Source organism: Ursus arctos, unplaced genomic scaffold, assembly GCF_023065955.2.
Source record: "Ursus arctos isolate Adak ecotype North America unplaced genomic scaffold, UrsArc2.0 scaffold_22, whole genome shotgun sequence".
Taxonomy (NCBI): domain Eukaryota; kingdom Metazoa; phylum Chordata; class Mammalia; order Carnivora; family Ursidae; genus Ursus; species Ursus arctos.
Window position 1 is genome coordinate 46,305,111 of NW_026622897.1, and position 22,434 is coordinate 46,327,544.

The 22,434-nt window shown below is 43.9% G+C and overlaps 1 pseudogene; it reads right to left on the reverse strand.

Moving 5' to 3' along the window:
* Positions 1–9,506: 9,506 nt before the first annotated feature.
* Positions 9,507–10,047, reverse strand: LOC113269467 (peptidyl-prolyl cis-trans isomerase A-like; annotated as a pseudogene).
* Between the last annotated feature and the right edge of the window lie 12,387 nt (positions 10,048–22,434).

Consider the following 22,434-nt stretch of genomic DNA (forward strand, 5'->3'; position numbering starts at 1 on the left):
CTTTCTGGAATCTGGCAATAGTAACATGTAAGAAATGATTACTGGTTGAATTTTATGGTGCTTTACAGATGAAAAAGAAACTTCCCATTCATCCACACATTTGACCTTCACCCCAAACTTGCCAATTGCCCATATAATCTTGTCACTATTTATTAAGAACCTACTGTGCAAAGAGAGCCCCTTTCTGTGGGAACCCTAATTGTGGCCGGAATTATGTGTGTGGAATAACAACCATACTATAATTTTATCAGACCGAAGAGCAGAGTGGTTTTGCCTGGAGCAGTGCATTTGGTGGCCGGCACTGAGGATATTGTGACATGCTTTCAATCATTTGTCCCATATATACAGTGTGACCAGAATTTTCCTATGTGAGATCAGCAATAACTAGAGACCCGATTCTTAATGGGTCTAGAATTGAGTTGAGCAGTTGACGCAATGAAATGTTCAGTGTCAATATGAAAGTGAAGAAACAAAACAAAATAATCTAAGAGATGTCACAAAGTACTTGATAGTTTTGTTGCTAAATATATGTTATAGGCAATTTTTTTTTCACTTTCAAAAGGTGATATTCCTAGGGCACCCTGGTGGCTCAGTCAGTTAAGTGTCCGACTCTCAATTTTGGCTTAGGTCATCATCTCGAGGTCATGGGATGGGCTCAGTGCTCAACAGAGAGTCTGCTTGAGGATTCTTTCTCCCTCTCCCTCTCCCTCTGCCCCTCCCCACCCCCCCTCTCAAATACATAAACAAATCTTTGAAAAAAATATGTTTTTGCAAACATATTCTGATGTGAGAAAAATCATATTTATTTTCCCATAGAATGTAAGGGGAGGGAGGGAGAGAGGGAGAAGGAGAAGGAGAGAGAGAGAGGGAATGGATATGTGGCCAGATTATTGGCAAGTGGTTCAAGATCCACTTATTACCTATAATAAATATTATGGGTTGGATTGTGTGCCCTCAGTAAGATACGTTGTACTCCTAACTCCCAGACCCTCAGAATGTGACCTTATTTGGAGATAAGGTCTTTACAGAAGTAATCAAGTTAAAATGCGGTCATGAGTGTAGGAGCTATTCCAATATGACTGGCATCTTTATAAAAAGGAGAAATTTGGACACAGAGATAGATACAGACAGAGGAAGACAACATGTGATGACATGAAGAGGGAAGACAACTATGTGACTGGATTGATGCACGTGTAAGCTAAGGACTACTAAGGATTGTACACCAAACACCAGAGGCTAGACGAGGGAAAGAACCTTCCTCTAGCACCTTCATAGACAGTGTGCCATACCAACATCTTGATGTCGTACTTCTAGCCTCCAGAATGGTGAGATAATAAATTTCTGTTGTTTTAAGCTACCCAGTTAATGGCACTTTGTTACAAACAGCCCTAGGAAACTAATAAAATAATGAACACTATGGCAACTAAAAATTAATCCTATTATTTGTGCCACACGAAGTGTTTTGTGTGTGTGCGTGTGTGTGTGCTTAAACAAGACTGATGTACCCAAACCACATTTATTTCATTTTATTTCAGGGAATTCTAGGAAAGGGACTCTGTACAGATATAACAAAAACTCTAGAAGCTGTCCACAATTTGAGGGAGGGGCTCTCACGAGCCAAAAATGCTTGAGAGTAGACGGAGCAGTTCTGTTCAAGCCCAGGCTTGGCCAGAATGAGGCACATCCCGCAGACTGCTGTGGCCAGCTACTCGCTATGCCCTCCGATGCTGTCATTGGACCTCATCGCATACAGCTGCACTCAGCTGCAAATACGCGGTGTCTGGACCAGTAAAAACCTATCCTGACAGTGCATGGGGAATCTGCTCCTCACAAAGAGGTATGTCTTATGGCCACGTTGGTACCCCCTGGTGCTGGGGAAGCAGGCAAGCCTGCTCACGGAGGTGCAGCCTTCCGCCTACCCTCTGGGGCGTGTGCTTGATTGTATGGCATGGTTTTTGCCCTGTCTCCCACTCAACCTCAGCGGAGTCTGGAGCTGTATTAGGACGCCCAGTTCATTTAGTTGGGGCTGGCACCCTTCCTCTTTGCTAAACGTGAAGCCTGTGAGTGCAGGCACTGTGTGTTATACCTCTCGGACTATCTGTGTCTGACACGCAGGGAGAGGAGAGTCCCGGTGTGAGCAGCAGGCTGCGCATGCGCAGTATCTGAGTGTGCTGAGCTATTTTCTCTCTGGCACTATCTTGTCTGACATACAGGGACTCAAACATTTATCATGGGAACAAATTGCTAGCCCTCCTTGCTATTGTCAAGACTCTGTTCTTCCTTGCTACCAAATTCTCTGCACTTCCAGCCACTGCTTTAAGTAGAATCAAAGATGCCTTGGAATGAGAATCCTGCCTCTTCTGTGACCACCATTAATTGAATTTAACAACTCTGAACGTCTCACCTGCCCTTCTCATCCTAGTCTCCCCTTGGCTCATATCCAAGTCCAAATCACACTTGCCTTAACACCTCATGACTAAGCTGCTGTTTCACTTTGACTATATCACCCCTCTCACAGGCCAGCATAGTACCCCACCTAGTGGATCTCCCTGGGCCTATGGTTTTTCCTGAGGGAAAAGAGAACCCAAGGTGGACATCCAGCTTCTCCAGCATTCTGGGATACTTCCCAGGAGGCCCACTTTAGTCTTACCTCATCACTAGGGGAATCAGCAGGGCTAGACCACCCTGGATCAGCTAGAGACTGAGAAGAGGGAGAGTCTCACAGCAGCAAGCATGTGGATCTTGGCCCACTGTATTCCTGATGATGGTGGCACTCCAGCAGAACGCTCAGCCAGGGGTTCTACCTATCTGCAGACCTCATCCATAGCCCTGTCTGGCCAGATAGATTGGTTGACAGTGTCACCCAGTTTGGGTTCCCAGCCAATGTGCTGTCCTAGCTATAGATTCCATTCTGTAGGCCCTGCCCAGACAGGGTGGCAAGCTAGAAGTCCTGCCCAACAATTGAGCATAGCTTCCAGCCCTGCTCAATGAAAGAGCCTGGCCAGAGACCCTGGGCAGGCTTGGAGCTCAGTTTACCACCTGCTTGGGCTGGGAGCCAAGCGAGCAGCCCTGCCTAACTACAGAGCACAGCTTGTAGCCTCACCCAACCAGGGAGCCTGGGCACCAACCTTGCCCAATCTCATAACTTAAGTTGTTTGCTAAGCATAGTCTGCAGACCCACCACATCAAGGATCTTGAATAGCAACCCCACCCAACAGGAGAGCATAGCCAGCAGCCTACATGGAATCCAACCTGTGTTCCCAGCCAACTACAGATACAACCTGTGGCCCTTCTTGATCATGCAGTCTAATCAGCCACATTTTATGAGGCCAGCATTACCCAGATACCAAAGCCAGATAACAACACTAAAAGAAAAGAAAATTATAGGCCAATATCCCTGAAGAACATAGATGCAAAAAATCCTCCTTAGCAAACTGAAGTCACCAGTATATTAAAAGGATCATATACTATGAACAAGTGGGATTTATTCCAGGGATGTAAGGATGGTTCAACATATGCAAATCAATAAATATGATAAACCACATTAACAAAATGGAGAATAAAAATCATGATCACATTAATAGATGCAAAAAAAGCATTTGGCAAAATTCAACATCATCTTATGATAAAAAATTTCATCAAACTAGGTATGGAAGAAACTTACCTGAACATAATAAAGGTCATATATGATAAACCCACAGCTAACATCATACTCAACACTGAAAAGCTAAAAGCTTTTCCTTTAAGATCAGGAAGACAAGGATGCCCGCTCTCACCACTCCTATTCAACATAGTACTGGAGGTCTTAGCTATAGCAATCAGGCAAGAAAAAGAAAGAAAAGACATCAAATCAGAAAGGAAGAAGTAAAATTGTTTCGATTTGCAGATGACATAATATTATATATATAATATATATATATTATATATTATATTATAAGATGTGAAATCATAAAGACTCCTCCAAAAAAACTGTTAGAACTAATAAACAAAATCTATAAAATTTTAGGGTGCAAGATCAACATAAGAAGATCAGTTGTGTTTCCATACATTAACAGTGAATTATCTAAAAAAGAACTAAAGAAAATAATCTCATTTACAATAGCATAAAAAAGAATAAAATACATAGGAATAAAATTAACCAAGGAGGTGAAACATCTGTACGGGGAAAATTATAAGACTTTAATGAAAGAAATTGAAGAGGATACAAATAAATGGAAAGATATCCTGTATTCATGAATCAGAAGAATTAATACTGTTTAAATGTCTATACTACTCAAGACAATCTACAAATTTAATGCAATCTCTATCAAATTTCCAATGGCATTTTTTACAGAAATAGAACAAACAATTTTAAAATTTGTATGGAACCACAAAACCCCCAAATAGTCAAAGCAATCTTGAGAAAGAAGAACAGAGCTGGCGGTATCACACTTCCTCATTTCAACTGTATTGCAGAGCTATAGTCATCAAAACAGTATCGTGTTGGCATAAAAACAGACACATAGACCAATGAAATAGAGTGGAGACCTCAGAAATAAACCCATGTCTGCACAGTCAGCTAATATTTGACAAGGGAGCCAAGAAATCTTTTTGGGGAGACTCAACTGGGGAAAGGATGGCCTCTTCAATAAAAGGTCCTAGGAACACTGGATATTCACATCAAAACATTGAAATTGGACCCCTGTCTTACACCATTCACAAAAACTAACTTGAAATGGATTAAAAGACTTAAATATAAGATGTGAAATCATAAAGCCCCTAGAAGAAAACATAAGGAAAATGCTCCTTAACATTGGCCTTGGAAATGATTTTTCAGATATGACAACAAAAGCACAAACAATAAAATAAAAAATCAACAAGTGAGACTACATCAAACTAAAAAGTTTTGGCACAGAAAAAAAATCAGCAAAGTACAAAAGCAACCTATAGCATGGAAGAAAATATTTGCAAACCATACATCTGGTAAGGGGTTGATATCCAAAATATGTAAGGCACTCCAACAACTCAATACCAAAACAACCAATAACTCAATTTAAAAATGGGCAAAAGACCTGAATATGCATTTCTCCAGAACTACAAATGGCCAAAAGGTATATGAAGAGGTGCTCAACACCACTAAACATCAGGGAAATGGATATCAAAACTATAGTGAAATATCTCACACCCATTTGAATGGCTAGTGTTAAAAAGACAAGAGAGAAGTATCGGCAAGGCTGTGGTGAAAAGCAAACCCTTGTGCACTGTTAGGAATGTAAATTGGTACAGTTATTACAGGAAACAGTATGGAGTTTCTTCAAAAATTTGAAGATATGATCCAACATATTCCACTATAGGATATCTATCAAAAGAAAATGAAATCACTATCTCAAAGAGATTCTCCATGCTCAAGTTCATTGCAGCATTGTTCACAATAGCTAAGATATCAAAACCGCCTAAGTATTCCCTGGTAGATGAATGGGTAAACAAAATGTGACACATAGACGAGCACACACACACACACACACACACACACACACACACACACACGAAAAAGAAATTCTGCTACTTGTGACAACATGGATGAAACATAAGGACACTATGCTAAGTAGTATATAGTATATAATCTCTCATCTAATGGAGAGATTTCTTAATGAATCTAGATAATCTGTGTCCCAACCTGCCATTTCAATCACGCCTACGTGGCCCAGGCTGTTGTTGGGTTAGGACGTGTGAAGTCAGAGTACCTCTGGTTAGGTTCAGACAACAGCAAGAGCGTATGAGGAAAGTGCAAGGGAGTGTCTATGGAAAAGAGAGGGCAGGACGTCACAGGCATTTGCAGAAATTTGCCCTGGGTTGGGGTTGACAAGGGTGTGGGTAGGAACTACTCCTCCCTCCTGCAATCATGGCAGACATTGCTAATTCAACAAGGTACTTTTGTTCTCTGTGCCTGAATTTACTTCTATTTACTATCATCTATCCAGGTGAAAACCTGTTTTCCATCCGACATTTTAGTCAGTGCCCCAGAACTGATCCATCACTGGAAGACTGACTCACACTAAGTTCACAAGAGATTCCAGGGTATAAACCATGAGTCCTCTTGCTAATATACAGTGAGAAACATAAACATAAATTGGTTCATGCCTGACCAGGAGACCCCCTGGTATCTACCTAGACAGAAGACGCGAACACCAGAACAACATGGGAGAAATGATGTAACTTGTGTGAACAACTCCACAATTTGGGGACAGTTATGGTTAGGGTTCTTTTATGTTCAATTAATTGCTCAAGCACCTACTGCCTTCTTTGCATTTGCATAAAGTCTTAGTATTTCTCCCCTTAGAGTCTTCTCCTCTCCCCAAAGAGGGCCTGAACCCTGGAAACTTATATAGTCCAAAAGACATACAGTCCCAAAAAGAGACTCAGACTGGCTCTGCCAAGTGAGTCTAGAACGGGGTCTGATAAATCTGCTACCATCATTGCTTCTTGTACAACTCAGGATCACAGAATCGTACAGATCATCCACACTGTGGAGCCTGCACAGATAAAGAGATGATGAATGGAAACTAAAATCCACCCCAGGCTTACCCTGGTCTCTCTGAGCTATGCACCCGAGGAAGGGGATGTCTTCACCTTCCTCCTCTTCCTCCTACTTCTTCTTCAGGTTTGCTCAAGAGCTAGCTGTGTAGGTAGCTGTGGCCATATGGGTCACTGCTGATGACCAGTCCTACTCAGAAGAACAGACCTGCTACTATTTGCTGAGACAGTCTCATGTGGGAAGACAATCTCCTCCCTCAAGACCAGGGCCCAGGAACATTGAGTTGGGTCTAGCTCTGGCATCTGTCACCTCAAGGACCCAGTACCACCAATATTCCCCCACCTCTCTTTCTATGATCTACTTGGGTCATCAGATTTCCTTAAAAAAAAAAAGATTTATTTATTTATTTGAGAGAGAGAAGAGATAGAGAGAGGCAGAGGGAGAATCTCAAGCAGACTCCATGCTGAGTAAAGAGCCTGACATGGGGCTCAGTCTCACAACCATGAGATCATGACCTGAACCAAAATCAAGAGTCGGATGCTTAATCGACTGTGCCACCCAGGTGCCCCATCAGCTCTTCCTTTGTTAAAGGGTATTTGGACTGTGGGTGTTATGGACTGAATGTTTGTATCCACCCAAAATTTGTTTGTGGAAAATTAATCTCCATTGCAGTGGTATTTGGAGGGAAAGTTCCTTGGGTGGTGATAAGGCCATGAGAGGGGAGCTCTTATGAATGGGATTAGTACCTTTATCAGAAGGCACTTCTCTTGATTGGAAGAGGCCAGAGAGCTAGCTCAGTGTCATGTGAAGACACAGAAAGAAGACAGCTGTCCATAAACCAGGAGAAGCACTTCATCAAGGACGAAACCATACTGGCACGCTGATCTTGGACTTTAAGCCTCTAGAACTATGAGAAATAAATGTCTGTTGTTTTAGGCACCCCGTCTGTGGTACGTTGTTATAGCAGCCTGAGCCAACTGAGACTGGGGCTCCTTACTTTGAAGGGGGGGGCACTCCCTTGATGTTTCCAGTCTATTTCCTATTCCTGCCTATCCTAGTCTGCAGTCTAGCGGGCAACTCCTGGCTTCTGATAGGACCCACTGTGGGTGGGTCGTGGCTACATTAGTCAGCTGGTCTGAATGTTGAGGGGCATCTTTGGAGCTTCTGGAGTCAGGCAGAGCTGACGTTCATTCCTGCCTTTCCTTTTTAGTGGTGTGCCCTTGGGCAGATTACTAAACCAGAACCTCAGTTTTTCCCTCTGTTGAATGGCAATGATGCTATCACATAGGGTTGTGGTTGCACTAGGTGACATATATAGAGACCCCAGCATTGTATAAAGACCCCTTTTTAAATGGTAACTATTATTGTTGCCGTTATTGCCCAAAGAGATCTCAGCAGAGAGCTGGGATTTCTCAGTCCCCTCCCTTCTCCGCATCCAGTGAAGAAGGGCTCTGGATGCCCCAGGATTTTTGTCTCAGGGTGTAAAAGGTCACTGGAAACTCTGGCACTGAGAAGGGCCCATCCCTCCACAATGACTCAGAATCAGTGACGAACCAGTCCTTTCACATGAGCTGGTTGGTAGCGGAGCAGTGGCAGAGTGAGGCTTTACCCCGAAGATAAAACAAACGTGCCCACAAAGGACTCCCAGCAGCGGCGGGCTGGGGGCGTGTGCCTTTGCAGCTCTGTGGGGCTGGTCCTTCTCCTGGCGGCGAGCTGGCCCCCGTCTGAGGGCCCCGCGGTGCATGGTCAGTGTTGTTCCCGGGAGTCCCTGGACACCCGAGGCCTGGGTGCAGAATGCTGCCCAGAATCTGATCTCTTCATCAATTCCATCCATAACAACAGGACTTCAGTGCAGGGCAGGGGATAAAATGGCCGAGAGAAACTCGGGACACGTTTGAACAGTAGCCCAGAGCTCAGACAGAATCTGAATCGCCTTGGCACAGGCCCGGGTCTCGGCTGCTGCCAGAACATTGTAAGAAAAGCCATTCTTGCCCACACAATGGCATGAGGAAACAGGAAGTACGGCAGCATGACTTTAATTACCAGCCTCTCTAGGAGCAGGGCCACGATTCAGTGCAAGGGCCTTACCTTTGCTCCCGTATGTGACCACACACCAAGTGCTGAGAGCAAGTTGGAAAACAGTGGAAAATAAGAGCAACCCCAGAAGCGACAAGAGCAGCAACCCTGGGCCTGGGCTTGCCACGCCTCACTCAGCACAGACCCAGGCTGACCTGAGCTGAATTTTGCTGCCATCTTTTCCCAGGGAGACCGTTGGAAGAGTAATGGGACTAAGTGTTGGTTTTCTCATCTGGAGAGTGGGAACACAAATATTCCTTGCTTTCCGAGGTTGGTACGATAGATAGAGCTACGGGCAAAGGGCCAGGCAAGAGTGGGTATCGTTATTGCTAACACTTGGAGGTAAACAGCCCTGTTACTTATAAGCACTGAGCAAGTCAAGCACTTGACCATTTTTGAGTATGTGTTCTCATCACTTGTACAATGGGGACGCTGGTGTCTCTGCATGGTGGTTGTAAGATGAACTAAAATATAAACAGTTTCTAGCAGTGTCTGCCACGTGCAAAGCATCAGTAACTATTAGCGGGATCTGAAAATCCCATGGTCAGAGGATACAATCCCCTTGTTAGCTGTGAATTTTTTTCCATTTCATCTGGAGTCTGAGGAAGATCCAAGTCCTGTTGGCTACTCAGTGGTTTCCAACTGTATCACTAATACTTGTAGCTGAGTTTTAGGTCAGTTTGATATTATTTCTTCTTTTTCTTCTTTTTTTTTGTTTAGTTTTTATTTCATAATCATAAACTTAACTCTGCAATGCAGCTGGACTTCAAGGGGAGTAAGGAAAATATGGAACCTATAGAAATGCAGGGAGAGCACAAAGATTATGGGATACTTCGAGTAGAAGGGGGTGAGGGGTGCTCTCCTGAGCTGCAGAAGGAATGGTCTGGTAGTTAAGATAAAACACAAGTCAAATGTATCAGAGTTGTCCACAGTCAGTGATGGTGATCTTCTCACTGGTCTTGCGGTTCTTGCACTCAAAGCGCTCCATGCCTTGCAAAATATTCGTGCCCTTTCACCAAGACCACATACTTGCCACCCAACCGCTCAGTGTTGGCCGTGCAGATGAAAACCTGGGAGCCAGTTGTGCTGGGCCCAGCATTTGCCATGGACAAGATGCCAGGACCCATATGCTTCAGGGAGAAATTCTCATCATCAATTTTCTCCCCATAAATGGACTTGCCATCAGTGCCATTATGGCACGTGAAGTCGCCACACTGGCACAGAAATCCCAGAATAATCCTGTGAAAGCAGGAGCCTTTAAAACCAAATCCTTTCTCCTCAGTGCTCAGAGCACGAAAGTTCTCTGCTGTCTTTGGAACTTTGTCTGCAAACAGCTCTAAGGAGACATGGCCCAAGGGCTTGCCGACCAAAGTGATGTTGAAGGACAGAGTGGGGTTGACTGTGGCTGGGCAGCGTGGGGGGCTCTGGGGGGGCGGGGTCTGCAAGACCGCCACCATATCTTCTGAGTGAGATTTTTATTTCCTTTTGACTAAGGTAAAAGTTTTAACCTAGGAACAAATCGTGGACTTGCGCTGGAGAGCGGAATGGCCCTCCATCCTGGCTGATCTTCAGAGTCACCTGGGGTGAGGGGAGGGCTTGTAAAACAGCCCCAGCTCCACCAGCACTCACTGAAGTGTCTGGGGCACCTGGGCCGGGTTGGAGCTCAGTTTGAGAACCACTGCTCTGTGCCACCTGCTCCTTTCAGAGGCGGTGAAGGCCTGGCTGCCTATTCTATTACCTTCTTTTTCCTCAGCCTCTGTTAACACCTTTCTTGTTTTCCTTTTTTTTTTTTTGTATTCACACAGTTGACAAAAGCTTCAACTAAATCACGTAAACGGCAAGGCTAATCTTGACATTGGCCAAAATTATAGGATCACGTTTGATGGGAGAGAGGAAAAAGGTCTTTTCTAAACATCTAAAAAGAACGTTAATATTTATACTCAGTGTGGCAGCGAGTGGAGAAAATCAGTCCTTTTGGCCAAGAGAAGTCTTTTGTGTTAAGGTTAAAAAAAGCTTCCTTTAGGAGGAAATCTGGAAATGTGAATTATAGCTCTAGCCCTGCCAAAATGGGCAGGTTGATTAAAGCTCCCTAAGCCTCAGTTCTTTCCTCTATGAAAAGCATACAGTGATGACATTACTTGTCCTGCTTACTTCATTATGTGGTAGTAAAGAGCGAGGGAGTCAAACATCGGCCGGGATTTATAGAACACAAAGAACAGAACAGGGGGAAGAGTCACAAATTCTGCATCTGCCCCAGCTGCCTTGCGATCTTGGGCAAATTAATTTTCACTGAAGTCCCTTAGTTTCCCCAACTGCAAAGTGGGACCAGTAATGCCTGAATGCTGACCTTGGTGGGATGTCATGGGGACAAGGTAGAGGGTGTTTGCGAAAGTGTTTGAAAAGACTAAAAACCTGCATCACACTACAGTAGTGTTATAGTCTTCATTTCAGAGATGATGAAACGAAGTTAGTGTGAGGTGACAACCCTGAGCATTCAGGGCCGAGCTGGGGCTCTGGCCAGGCCTGGTGCGCTCAGTGTCTCTGCCTCCTGCAAACATCCTCTATGCCCTGTTTAACAGCACTGACTTTTTTACTCTCGGTTGCTAATCATCCTGAGGTGAAGGCAGGCCCAGACCCATTCTTTGGGTGAGGCCAAGAAGAATAAGGCCGTTTGTATCTCTGCTCAGATGACCGGAAAATCCTTTTATCCTGCTTCACTGAAAGCATCCCAGATGGAAACTTGGGGACTCCAAAAGCATAGAGTGCCATCTAGTGGCGACACTGGTAAATGACTCCATCTTTTGTCGGTAGCTTTATTGGCATGGAGGTAACAAGAACAGATTTGTTTTCTTCCTCTCTTAAATTTGTCTACCCTGGCAACCACCAAATGGAAACTGTTGTAATTCTCCACCTTCTCTGCTTGTAGATCAGACTTCAGAGCCGTGCAGGATGCAGACTGGGAAGCTCTGCAGGCCTGAACTGCTCCAAAGCTATGCTTTCCATGCTTAGGTCCTGGCTTGCGGTTTGATGTGTCCATGTGATGCGATAGGCTGGTGATAGGTATTAAGGAGGGCACGTATTGCATGGTGCACTGGGTGTTATATGCAAATAATGAATCATCGAACTTTACATCAAAAACTAGGGATGTACTGTATGGTGACTGATATAATATAATAAAAAAATATCATTAAAAAAATGTGTCCATGTGACTGTTTTAGGTTGAGGAATATGGGTGGAAACACTAGGCTTCGCTTGTAGGTCGGGCTCATAAAACTTCCCACATGGAGTCCTCCATGCTTTTTCTCCTACTGCGGTTTGATGCAGATGGGCACGGCAGTCTGGGGATTCATGCCTAACTGTGTGGCACTGCTTAGTGAGTCAGTCGCTGGACCAACTGGCTCCCCTTCTGCCCACCCCCCACTGGGCCATCACTGTGGGTTCTACTTACAGGTGGTGTGGGAGACTGCCCACTGTCACTGGGCATCTCTGCTGTGACTGTCAGGAAAAGCCTGTGGTGCCGTGCTGGGGTTTGTGTCATAGTCACTACCGTGACCATTTCTCCTAGTCTTGGGTCTAAGAAAACTAAGGATCTTTGCACCGTAATCTTTTAAAATTCCCCCAAAACAGACTTCAATTAAAATTTTTTTTTATTTGAGAGAGTGAGCAAGTGAGAGAGCGCACGAACGTGGGGGGGGAGGGGCAGAGGCAGACAGAGAAGCAGACTCCACCCCGCCTTGGGGCTCCATCCCAGGACTCTGGGATCATGACCTGAGCCAAGGCAGATGCTTAACCCACTGAGCCACTCAGGCACCCCCGAATTCAGTTTTTATTCTGCATAGGCTTGTCCAGCAGGGTCGATTCAGGTGTGGCCCCATAGATCTCGGGCAACCATTCCGCAGCAGAACCTTCATATCAAAGCGTGTGCAGACGTAGCCGCTCTACCTGCTTCACCACTTGCTGGTTCTTACCGTTCGAGCAAGCTACTTACCGTCTCTGCCTGGTTCTCTCTTCCATGAAATATAGATAATAGTAAGATCTACCTCACAGGGGTATAATGTGTTATTGAGAGGATTAAATGAGAGAATATGCTTAGAAGGGGCTTGGCATGTAGGAGGTGATCATGCCTAATAATTTAAGCAGAAGCTCCATTTTCTAGCGGCAGGGGAATCCCTTCCTCATTACGGTAGTTCCTGGCCTGACGAGCTGGCTTCTACCGCGTAGGCAGCTACAAGTCAGGGAAGGGAAAAGGAAAAAGGAAGCATTCCAAGCGTGGGGCTTTTCACTCTGTCTACTGAGTGACTTCTATGCTTGCCAGACTCTGTGCTGAGCAGCAGGGACGCAACGGTGAGTGAAATGCACGGGGTCAGTACCTCCCCAGAGATCATAGTCTAGTGGGGATACTTTTTTAAAAAAGATTTTATTTTATTTTTTTTAAAAGATTTTATTTATTTATTTGACAGAGAGAGACAGCCAGCGAGAGAGGGAACACAAGCAGGGGGAGTGGGAGAGGAAGAAGCAGGCTCCCAGTGGAGGAGCCCGATGTGGGGCTCGATCCCAGAACGCTGGGATCATGCCCTGAGCCGAAGGCAGACGCTTAACCGCTGTGCCACCCAGGTGCCCCTAAAAAAGATTTTATTTTTAAGTAGTCTTTACACCCAATGTGGGGCTCGAACTTGCAAACCTGAGATCGAGAGTCATGTGCTCTACTGACTGAGCCAGCCAGGCGCCCTGGGACACATAGTTTAATCTATTAATTTCACAATAAATAAATGAAGTGGGCTCTGATAAATAATATGAAGGTAGGGTACATGCTGTGCAAATGTGTGACAGGAGCATCAGCCTGGACTAGTCTGAGAAAGTTGTCTGCTGCCTGGGAGATGCCCGGCTCATCAGCAGCCAGTTTGCTGGTCTGAGCCTAAAAGGACACTGCCCTGAGGGGGAAAAGTTCTGGATAAAGGAGACCCCACCGGGAGGTCTTGGTGGCTGGTTGGGAGGAGCAAGTTTGAGTAAGTGTGGTGTCTGCTCTTTCAGTTTGTTTCCTCATTCCTTCCCCATTGGTTCTGGGTTTGAGTTTTTGGGAAGTGGAGAAGAGGTGTGGGAAGAGGAGACAGACTCTGGCACTCATAAGGTAGTGGCTTGGCTTTGCTCCAGAGTATAGGTTAGACACATCTCGGAAATTCTTGGAAAGATTCTGAAAGTATTTTGCAGAAGTTGAGGTTCGCATACATAAGTAGAGGCAGGACCTCACTCACAGGTAGAGTTCGAAGCTTGGGGCCATATAGGACCCATGCAAATTTCAAGTATATTCTTCCATTGCCTGGAGCAGTTTAGACTCTGGGTTTACCAGGTGCTGGGTTGGCATTAATTTTATGTGACACAGCTTGTGCTTGGCTCACAGTCTGGAAGGGGATACACAGAACTCCAGTGCAAGGCTGACCTTGAACAGGAATTTTGTGGGAAGTTCCAGGTCCCCAATGACTTCACAGTTTTGCAACACTGGGAGGAGGAATTGAGATCTATATTATTGATGTGGTTTATTCATGGCAGGAAAGACTCAATGAAAGTTACTCTTATATGCTTGAACCTTAAGAAATGAATAACTGCAGCCATCTGCCCATTAAAAAGGAAGGCAGAGGACACTTGGCTTGTCTTTTTTTCTTTCTTCTGCCCTGGAATAGTGATCTCCATGTTGTTTTGACAGAAACACTTCCATTCTGGAATCTACTTCAATGAGTTTTAGTCTTCTAATTAAATCACTCTTCTGGATTATCCCAATACATGTTCTGGGATGAAATATTTTACAAGACTTTACTTTAATGAATCCCACTGGGATCTAGTGGAAGCCTAATTAGCTCTCTTAATTGGTGTGTTCTAAACGGGGATGCTCAAGCCAACTGCTGATGCTATGTCCTCACTCCGCTAAGAGCTTCCTCCCCCAGTTTTTGGCAGTTATCACTTACCCAGACAGATGGTGGATGGGCCCATCATCCCAATGACTTGTGTACCCAGAAGAGGACAAATGCATGTTCCACTCAAGAATATTAATTATCTCTCCAGAAAGTGGCTTTATGAATTAAATAAGGTTTGCTTCCAATTTTTGTAGTCACTATGACATAACTCTGGGCCACTTATGCAAAGCTGTGATATCAGTGGAATACCTTACACTGTGTCTGATATTAGGCTTTACAGCCTGTTCATTGTCTTAGGCCCAGTTCATATACTAGCTCCATGTCAAGTCCTTTGGCCTCCACTACAGGGGTAACATGGTGTCATGGACAGACTATGGGTTTTGAAGCAGCACTTAAATTTGTATACCATTTCCGCTTAAAGTTAGCTTTGTGATGTCGTACGAATTCCTTAATTTTTTGAATCTCACTCTCCTGAGCTATACAAAGGAGTGAAAATATACTCAGCAGTGTTATTGTGAGGATAAAATCTGATACACTAAACAATAAATATTAAGGAGAAAATATCATTTCTTCATCTGTGCTTTTCAAAGCACATGCCTTATATCTCCACCTCACATTTACGTCATTCTGTCTTGTATTGCAAGTAGCTTTAAAATTAGCATGTACAGGCTAGTCATGTAATAGCATGTGATGGACCCAGGCATGTAATGGTTCAACAGAATAGAAGTTTATTTCTTGCTCTTGCTCTCGCTCCAGAGGTCCATGGTAGGGGATCTCTTCTATGTAATAGAAGAAGATGTGGCTGAAAAATTTGGATTACAAGGCACATAAAGATTTAAGACATTAAGCAAATACCATATTAAGGGTGTTATTTTCCCACTCAACCCTTTTCTTTTAGCCAGTCTCAAGGTAGCTATCCTCTTCATGAAAGGGAGAGAGAAGCATGGAGACTAGCTAGAAAAGAAATGAACTTCAGAACTGTGTCTCGGAAAGAAATTAGGTTGTGGTAATTGACTCATAAAACCAACTGAAAGCAAATTGTATCCAGTCCGGTTGTGTATATACCTGTCTTTTGCTAGAATGCAGGTTCTTGAAGAGGAGCAATGTTGATTAATATTATCTGTATCTCCTTTTACAGTACCTGGTAATTTATAAACGCTGAATCGATTTGAAGCTCATGGATCCTTTGAGTGAGGGGTACATTAGTATTGGAGACTTAAACCAGCGTTAGGACACTGCCAGGAGGGAGGGGTGGCTATAAGCACTCGAGGCTAGTGATAAGAAGTGGGTCAAGGTAGAATTCCAGAACTGCTGCAACTAAGGAGGATATGATATTTATTAAATGTGCCCCAGAAAATATTTTGCTATTTATACATTCACTATACCTTTAAAGAGAGCAGGTAATATTCAATGGCAGGTGTTTTGTTCCTTTTAATAACTTGAAAACTTTGGTTCTATACTTTTGGATATAAAGGGAGAAAAATAGGGAGTTTCTGGGGTAGGGAATGAGGTGAGGACAGCTGTTGGGGTGAGGTAAGGGGCAAAGGAAGGAGGAGGAGGAAGCTGAGACAAGAGAGACTGACTGGAAGCAGGTGAGCTGAAGGGTCCTCGAGGCTCTGTGGTGAAGGGCGTCAAGGAAGCGGTGAGGAGGCTGCTTCTGTGCTGTGCTGTAACACCTCCCCCCGCCCCCGTCTCCAGCTAAGGCAAGCAGCCTTCATATGCACAGGTGAGGGAAGCAACCTTGTGCACTCAGAGAAGAGGAAAGCTTCCATTCTGGCAAAAATGGAGTAAACTAGAGAGAAGTGTGGAAAAACAGGTGCCTAGAAGGTGAAGCAGGAGAGACTAGGAGATGAAAGCCCCACTTTTCTCCCCAGGGCTCAGGGGCTTTGTGCTTCTACAGTATGTGCCATTGAGCTCCTTGTACCTTGAACCCCACAAGCTGGTGGCCCCAGCTGGTGTTTCTTTCTCTGAGGAGAAAGTGTTCAGAATTTGAATCTCTGAGCAAGTGCTTGCAGTGACAATACTCATTCCTTCTGTGTCCCACAAGGTGAAGGGGCAGTTTTAATTACTACACAAGCTGTGGTCCCTAAATACCTCTCTGGATCCTACCCTACTTGGGCCAAACTACCTATGAGTGTTACAGCCTCCTGCCACCACAACTGGAGGTAGGTCAGAAGGCCCTCTGTCCCTGCAGCTGAGCAGGGCAGGGAAAATAAGCATTTATCATCTGTTGGGTTCTAATCAGGTTTCAGGATCTATTCTAGGTATCCTAGCATTTTTAATCCTTGCAGAAACTTTACAAGGAGGTTTTATTATCCCCATTTCATCTATGAGTAAACTGGGCTCAAAGTGTGTAAGTGACTTGTCCAAGAACACATGGCCAACAGAAAGCAGACTTAGACTCATATTCAGGTTATTATTTATTGTGCATATGGCTGTCTGTATTATACATGTTTTTTACATCCACAATGTGTTACACATAATATGTACATAAAACATGTACATAATATGTACATAAGTGCTGGGGTTCCAACAGAGAGCAAGACACCACCCCTGCCTTACAGAGCTCACAGTGTAGCTGGGAACATAGGCAAGGGGAATAGGAGTTAAACATATAGAAACCAAGGAGGCAGGTGCTGGCTTACTGCAGGTTTCCAGGCAGGTCTGAAGAAAGGCCGAGGGATCTGAAATTAAGGGAAATAACAAGAAAGTAACTCAAGTGAAGAATCTTGGAATGGAAGTTTCGTTTTTTCAACCTTCATTTTTTTTCATTTAAGAATAAGCAAAATAGTGTCCACCTCACTGTTCTGCTGTGAGGACACCATTTAATCTGAAAATATACTTGAAAAAGCTCTTCCAGTCATTCATTCTTTACTCATGCAACTTATGCATTTTTGATGCCTATAATATTCTAGGACTATGCTCGGTGCTGGGAACACTCTGGGAACAAAGCAGATGTGGTCCCACCCCGCCTTCTTGCAGCTGTCAGCCTATGGGTGGCACACACATTTATCCAATGATCACAGAAATATTTAAACTCTAACAAATGCTCTGCCTGTTACTTAAAATTGGAAAGACAAAACAAATAAGCATGGGGGGAAAGTTAGAGACAGAGAGAGGGAGAGAGAGAGAGACAAACCAAGAACAGACTCTTAGCTATAGAGAAGAAACTGGTGGTTTCCAGAGGGAAGCGGGTGGGGGATGGGTGAAATAGGGGGTGGGGATTAAGGAGGACACTTGTGATGAGCACTGGGTGATGTATGGAAGTGTCGAATTATTATACTGTACACCTGAAACTAATATAGCGCCGTATACTAGCTAACTGGAATTTAAAAAAATATTACATTAAAATAAAATGAAACAAATAAAAAAAGAAAAAACTGTAAAGAAAGATGAAAGGCTGAATGTCAGATATGAAAAACCAGTGTGAGAAGGAGTTAACTGAACACAAGTGTTCGGGACACTTGAATCCAGGATCTGTTCAATCCTGTTGAAGGCAGGCAGCTTCTCTTTCTGCTACACAATACCCAGCCTGCACATGTTTGGTCAAATGGTGTTGTGGATGGAACTCACTTTTGAAGTCACGTAGATTGGAATTCACATTCTGGTTCTGCTCTTTACTAGCTGGGTCACACTGAGTAAGTTACTTAGCCTCTCTGTGCCTCGGCTTCAAATGAGTAAATGGGATGGATGATGATGATGATGAAGATGAGAACTAACGTTCATTGAGTTTCCTCTGTGTGCTTAGCAACGTCCTGAGTATATTAATACATCTAACAAGATTGTTGTGAGGATTAAAAGAAGTAGCATATTTAAAGTGTGTAGCACGGTTTGTGGACAAAGCAGGAATCTAAACAGAGAAGCCAATATCAGTGGTGTAACAAGGGTGGGGTGGTTGAAGTGTCCGCTGCCCATGTAAGCAATAAGGGGGTGCTCTGTCTGTGGAGAATTTATGAAACAGTAATAAAGCTGTCTGGAAATTGGTTTGCTTTTTATTGTCACCATAAACTAGCAATTCTAAACAATGTCAGTTACAAAATACTTGTCCCTGAAAAAAAGAAAGAAACAGACCACTGTGGATACTGTGGAGTTTGAATAATTTCAACATGCACATACATGCATCATCTAGTACATTTGTGTTACTTATCTTTTATTAAAAATTGTAATTTATGTGGAAATTAATTTGGAGAACTTCCAGTTATTCCATGAGCCCCTAACACACATGGACTCAGCTACACAGGTGGGTTTGGAAAGTAAATTCGAAACCATGTGGAATTGTGTTAGCCCATTTTGGGCATATATTTCTGCCTTTAAGCCGTAGATTCAAAATAAAAATGGATAGCACAGGGATTGCAAGACGAAGAAGCAGAGTTTGAGTTACTCCAGTTCCTTCCTTCTTTGTGCCAATCATTCTTGAAACATTGTGCAGTTCAGTCTTTTGGAAGCATTTCTTTACATGTTTATGACCCTCTCTTTTAAAGTAGCTAACATAAATATGAAGTGTTAACCCATACTTGCTCCCTTTTCTACTTTAATTATTTCAGTTTTAATTTTTATTGGCATGAGTAGATATGCATAGTGCCAAAAAAGAACATTTTTACCACTTGCATTCTTTGTTTTATCATCCTGATTATTTGTTTTATTTCATGATTATTACCAAAATTAAATTTATTTTATGGAGGAAGGAGATGTTAAAAATTGATCCCCACCAGATGTCAGATATGCTGGGTAAGGACCATGAATGTTACTTTCTTCACTACTCTTCTTAGGTCACTTAGAAGCTTCATTGTCTTTGCTTGCAGAAACCTGTCCATAAAATACTATTGCTCTGGCCTCACTGCTTCAGTTTTGCCTTGGAAGGAGGTTGAGGTGGGGGTGAGTGATGACTCATTGACTTTTCTGTGGCCACAGAAGAAATTCCTGAAACGCAGGCAATTAGTGACTGAGGGGCAGATCATTTATGCTAAAAGCATCAATCATGGGAGCGGAGGGATGTGATGAAAATACAGGAACACCTACAAACCTCTCGCCTGAGGCAGAGAAAGAGCGAGGGTGTTCATTGAATTGAAGAGCTGTAGTGACAGGGGAGAAATTCTCAGGCAAGCTTGGGTCTCAGTAGCACCTGAAATTGCTTCCTAGACACTCTTTCTGTGAGAAATGATCTGGGTAAGGGAGCGTGCACTGCCTCTTCCATATTCATTGTCACTTAGCAATCTTTATGACAGATTCGGGTCTGTGATGGCGGTGGGCTGGGCTGTGCAGTCCATTGTGCAAGTTTCCACTGAATAGTTACCGTTCCACCTGGGCTACATTCTCTCCTAGCTTTTATTGAGTGCCTGTGTTGTACAGGTGCTGTGCTAGGAATAATTCTTACATATACTCTTTTAAGAACTTGTGAAGCACTATTAAGAGCTGGCAATATGTGAAGCAAAAAAGCTGGGCTTTGTTGTTACACCAACAAAACTAGGTTCAAATACAAGCCCTGCCTGTTCCTAGCTCGGTGACCCTGGACAAGTTGCTTAACTTCTCTGAGCCAGCACTTCCTCATCTGTAGAATGGGAATAAATAATAACAACCTCCCTAAGTTGTTGAGAGAAGTAAGGGCAGTAGGCTAAGTAAAGCCCAAGCACAGCACCTGATACATAATAGATCATAAAATGGGGACTGTTTTTACTCCTGTTGTAAACAGAGAAGACCTAGAGAGGTGAGTGACCTGTTTAGACTGTAACAAGCCAGCAGCTTTTACTACTCTGCATGTTTATTTCTTACTAGGTTGCACTCTGCTATGGTTTTCCTCCAGGGGTTGGTGAATCCACACTTCTTTTGTGAGGTGTGGTCTCTCCCCCGTGTTGGTGCTGATAGAGGTGCTGGAATCACATACGGACATAACAGCCCTGTGAGAACCATGTGGTTAGAGCAAGAAGAGAGTATTTCCCAGAAGAAGCTGAGGTATCCCAGATATGGAAGATGTGCGGGTGCTGGATAGACAGGAACAATGGGTGTCCACTCAGTGATGTTCTGCATTTTGTTAGCCGTTCAGAGCTACTAGAGACAACATGCGTGCCCTTAGAATGCCTGGCTTTCTTCCGCTAAGTGATATGTAGTCTATACAATACTGGGATTTGTGAGGCTGGCGCTGACTGAAGATGCTTTGGTGCTCTAATGTTGAAACACATGATGGAAGAATTGAGGAGCTCCCATTTAGAAAATTGGTGGGAGAGTCCCAGGACCTGCATCTCTGAATTAGGGGTCAGAGTACTGGTGGCATCTGATACCTCCCCAGGAATCCCCTTAATTGCTTTGGTTAAGGAAAGGGGCTAAAGCCAGGAAGGGTAACAAGATGCTGCCATGGGAAAGGTCTTTTTTTATTTTCTTTTTTTCACTTCTAACTTAAAAAATTTTAAAAAATTGCAAAATGTACTCTTTGAATCCATGTGGGAAATCTCCATCCCCTTTCCCATGATTGGCAGGTCACATTACATTGATAAAAGTTCAATGTGGCCCTGATGTTCTATTTCCATTGTTACTTTAGGACCTCGGAGAGGGTTTTGGTCCTATGAACTAGTTCACCTGTTTTATTTGTAGTCTCGCCTGCCTATAACCAGCTACGGAATCAGGAGCTGCGTTTAGACTAGCTGAAGCTCCAGATTAGAGAAATAGAGAATTCGGTCTTGTGTCTAATTCATTCCTTAATACACGTAGGCTTAATAAATGCTTCTTGAATAGATGAATAAACAGAGATGCTCCCACATTTCAGAGGCAGTGTTGTGGCAATAGATTCTGCGATGGAGCGTAGTGTGCAGGACGGTTATTAAGGTGTCACCTCCAGATAGACGCCTATGGAAAAGAGGGATAGGAAGCAGGACTGGGGACAGGAGGAAGCTCTTTGAAATGCAGGTCCAGTGACAGCCTCAGCCAACCATGAGGGAGCTCTGGAGCAAGAATGGCTCTTCAGAGGTATCTTTAGTTGGGCCAAGATCACCAGTCTTAACACCACTGCATCCGTCAGTCATTGTATGTGAGTCTCCCTAGGAAGGATGTGACTGTGGGCCAGGCAGCTCTCCGCAGCAGAGGTAATTCCTGGGGCTGACACTTCCCACAGCTGGGTGACAAGTCCTTTACTGACAGGGGATGTAAGCAGAGCACTCTGTGACCACCGCACGAAGGTATTTTGTAAAGGGTTGGGGTATAAATGACTGTGTGTGTGTGTGTGTGTGATCATTACCATTCATCAAACTGGAAAAATGGGACTTCAACTAGGGTGACATAATGGCCTTTGAACACAAGGTGGTGCTGTAGTGTCAGTTCTGAGGCGCTTTGATGGGGCTAGGAATTCTTGGAAGTAGGACCATCCTATTCTCTTTAGAAAGAAGAAACATAGCAAACAGGCTCAGATGCTGTTTTGAAGTTGTTTTCTACCCAAACAACTGACTCAGAAGAGGTGACATACCTTTTTTTCTCCCTCCCTCCTTTCCTTCCTTCCTTCTGAGGATATTCACCTCAGTACCAGCTGCTGGGCTCAAGGCTCGGGCTGATCACTGGGGTAGCACAAATGACAATGCTTGGCTTCCCCTTTGGGAGCTTTGATGGAACAAGGAAATGGTATCTGCATTCCATAAGCATAGGCTTCATGGGTGCTACATTCCCAGGTCGGAGCTTAGGAAGTGATAGGGGGTCTGGAGGGGAGTTAGAAGCCTGGAATTAGTTTAGTTCTCCATCAAGAAGTAGCTGTAGCACAGGGGTTCAGCCTGTGGTTCTGAAGTCACATGCCTGGCTCTATATCTGACCCCTACTACTTTCCAGCTGTGCGAATTTAAGCAAATGACATGATCACTTAATGCTTTTAAAAGGTGTCTTGGCTAGAACTATAATTATAGTTCCTCCATCATAAGGCTTCTGTGAGGATTAATTGAGAGTTAATCCATGTAAAGGGTT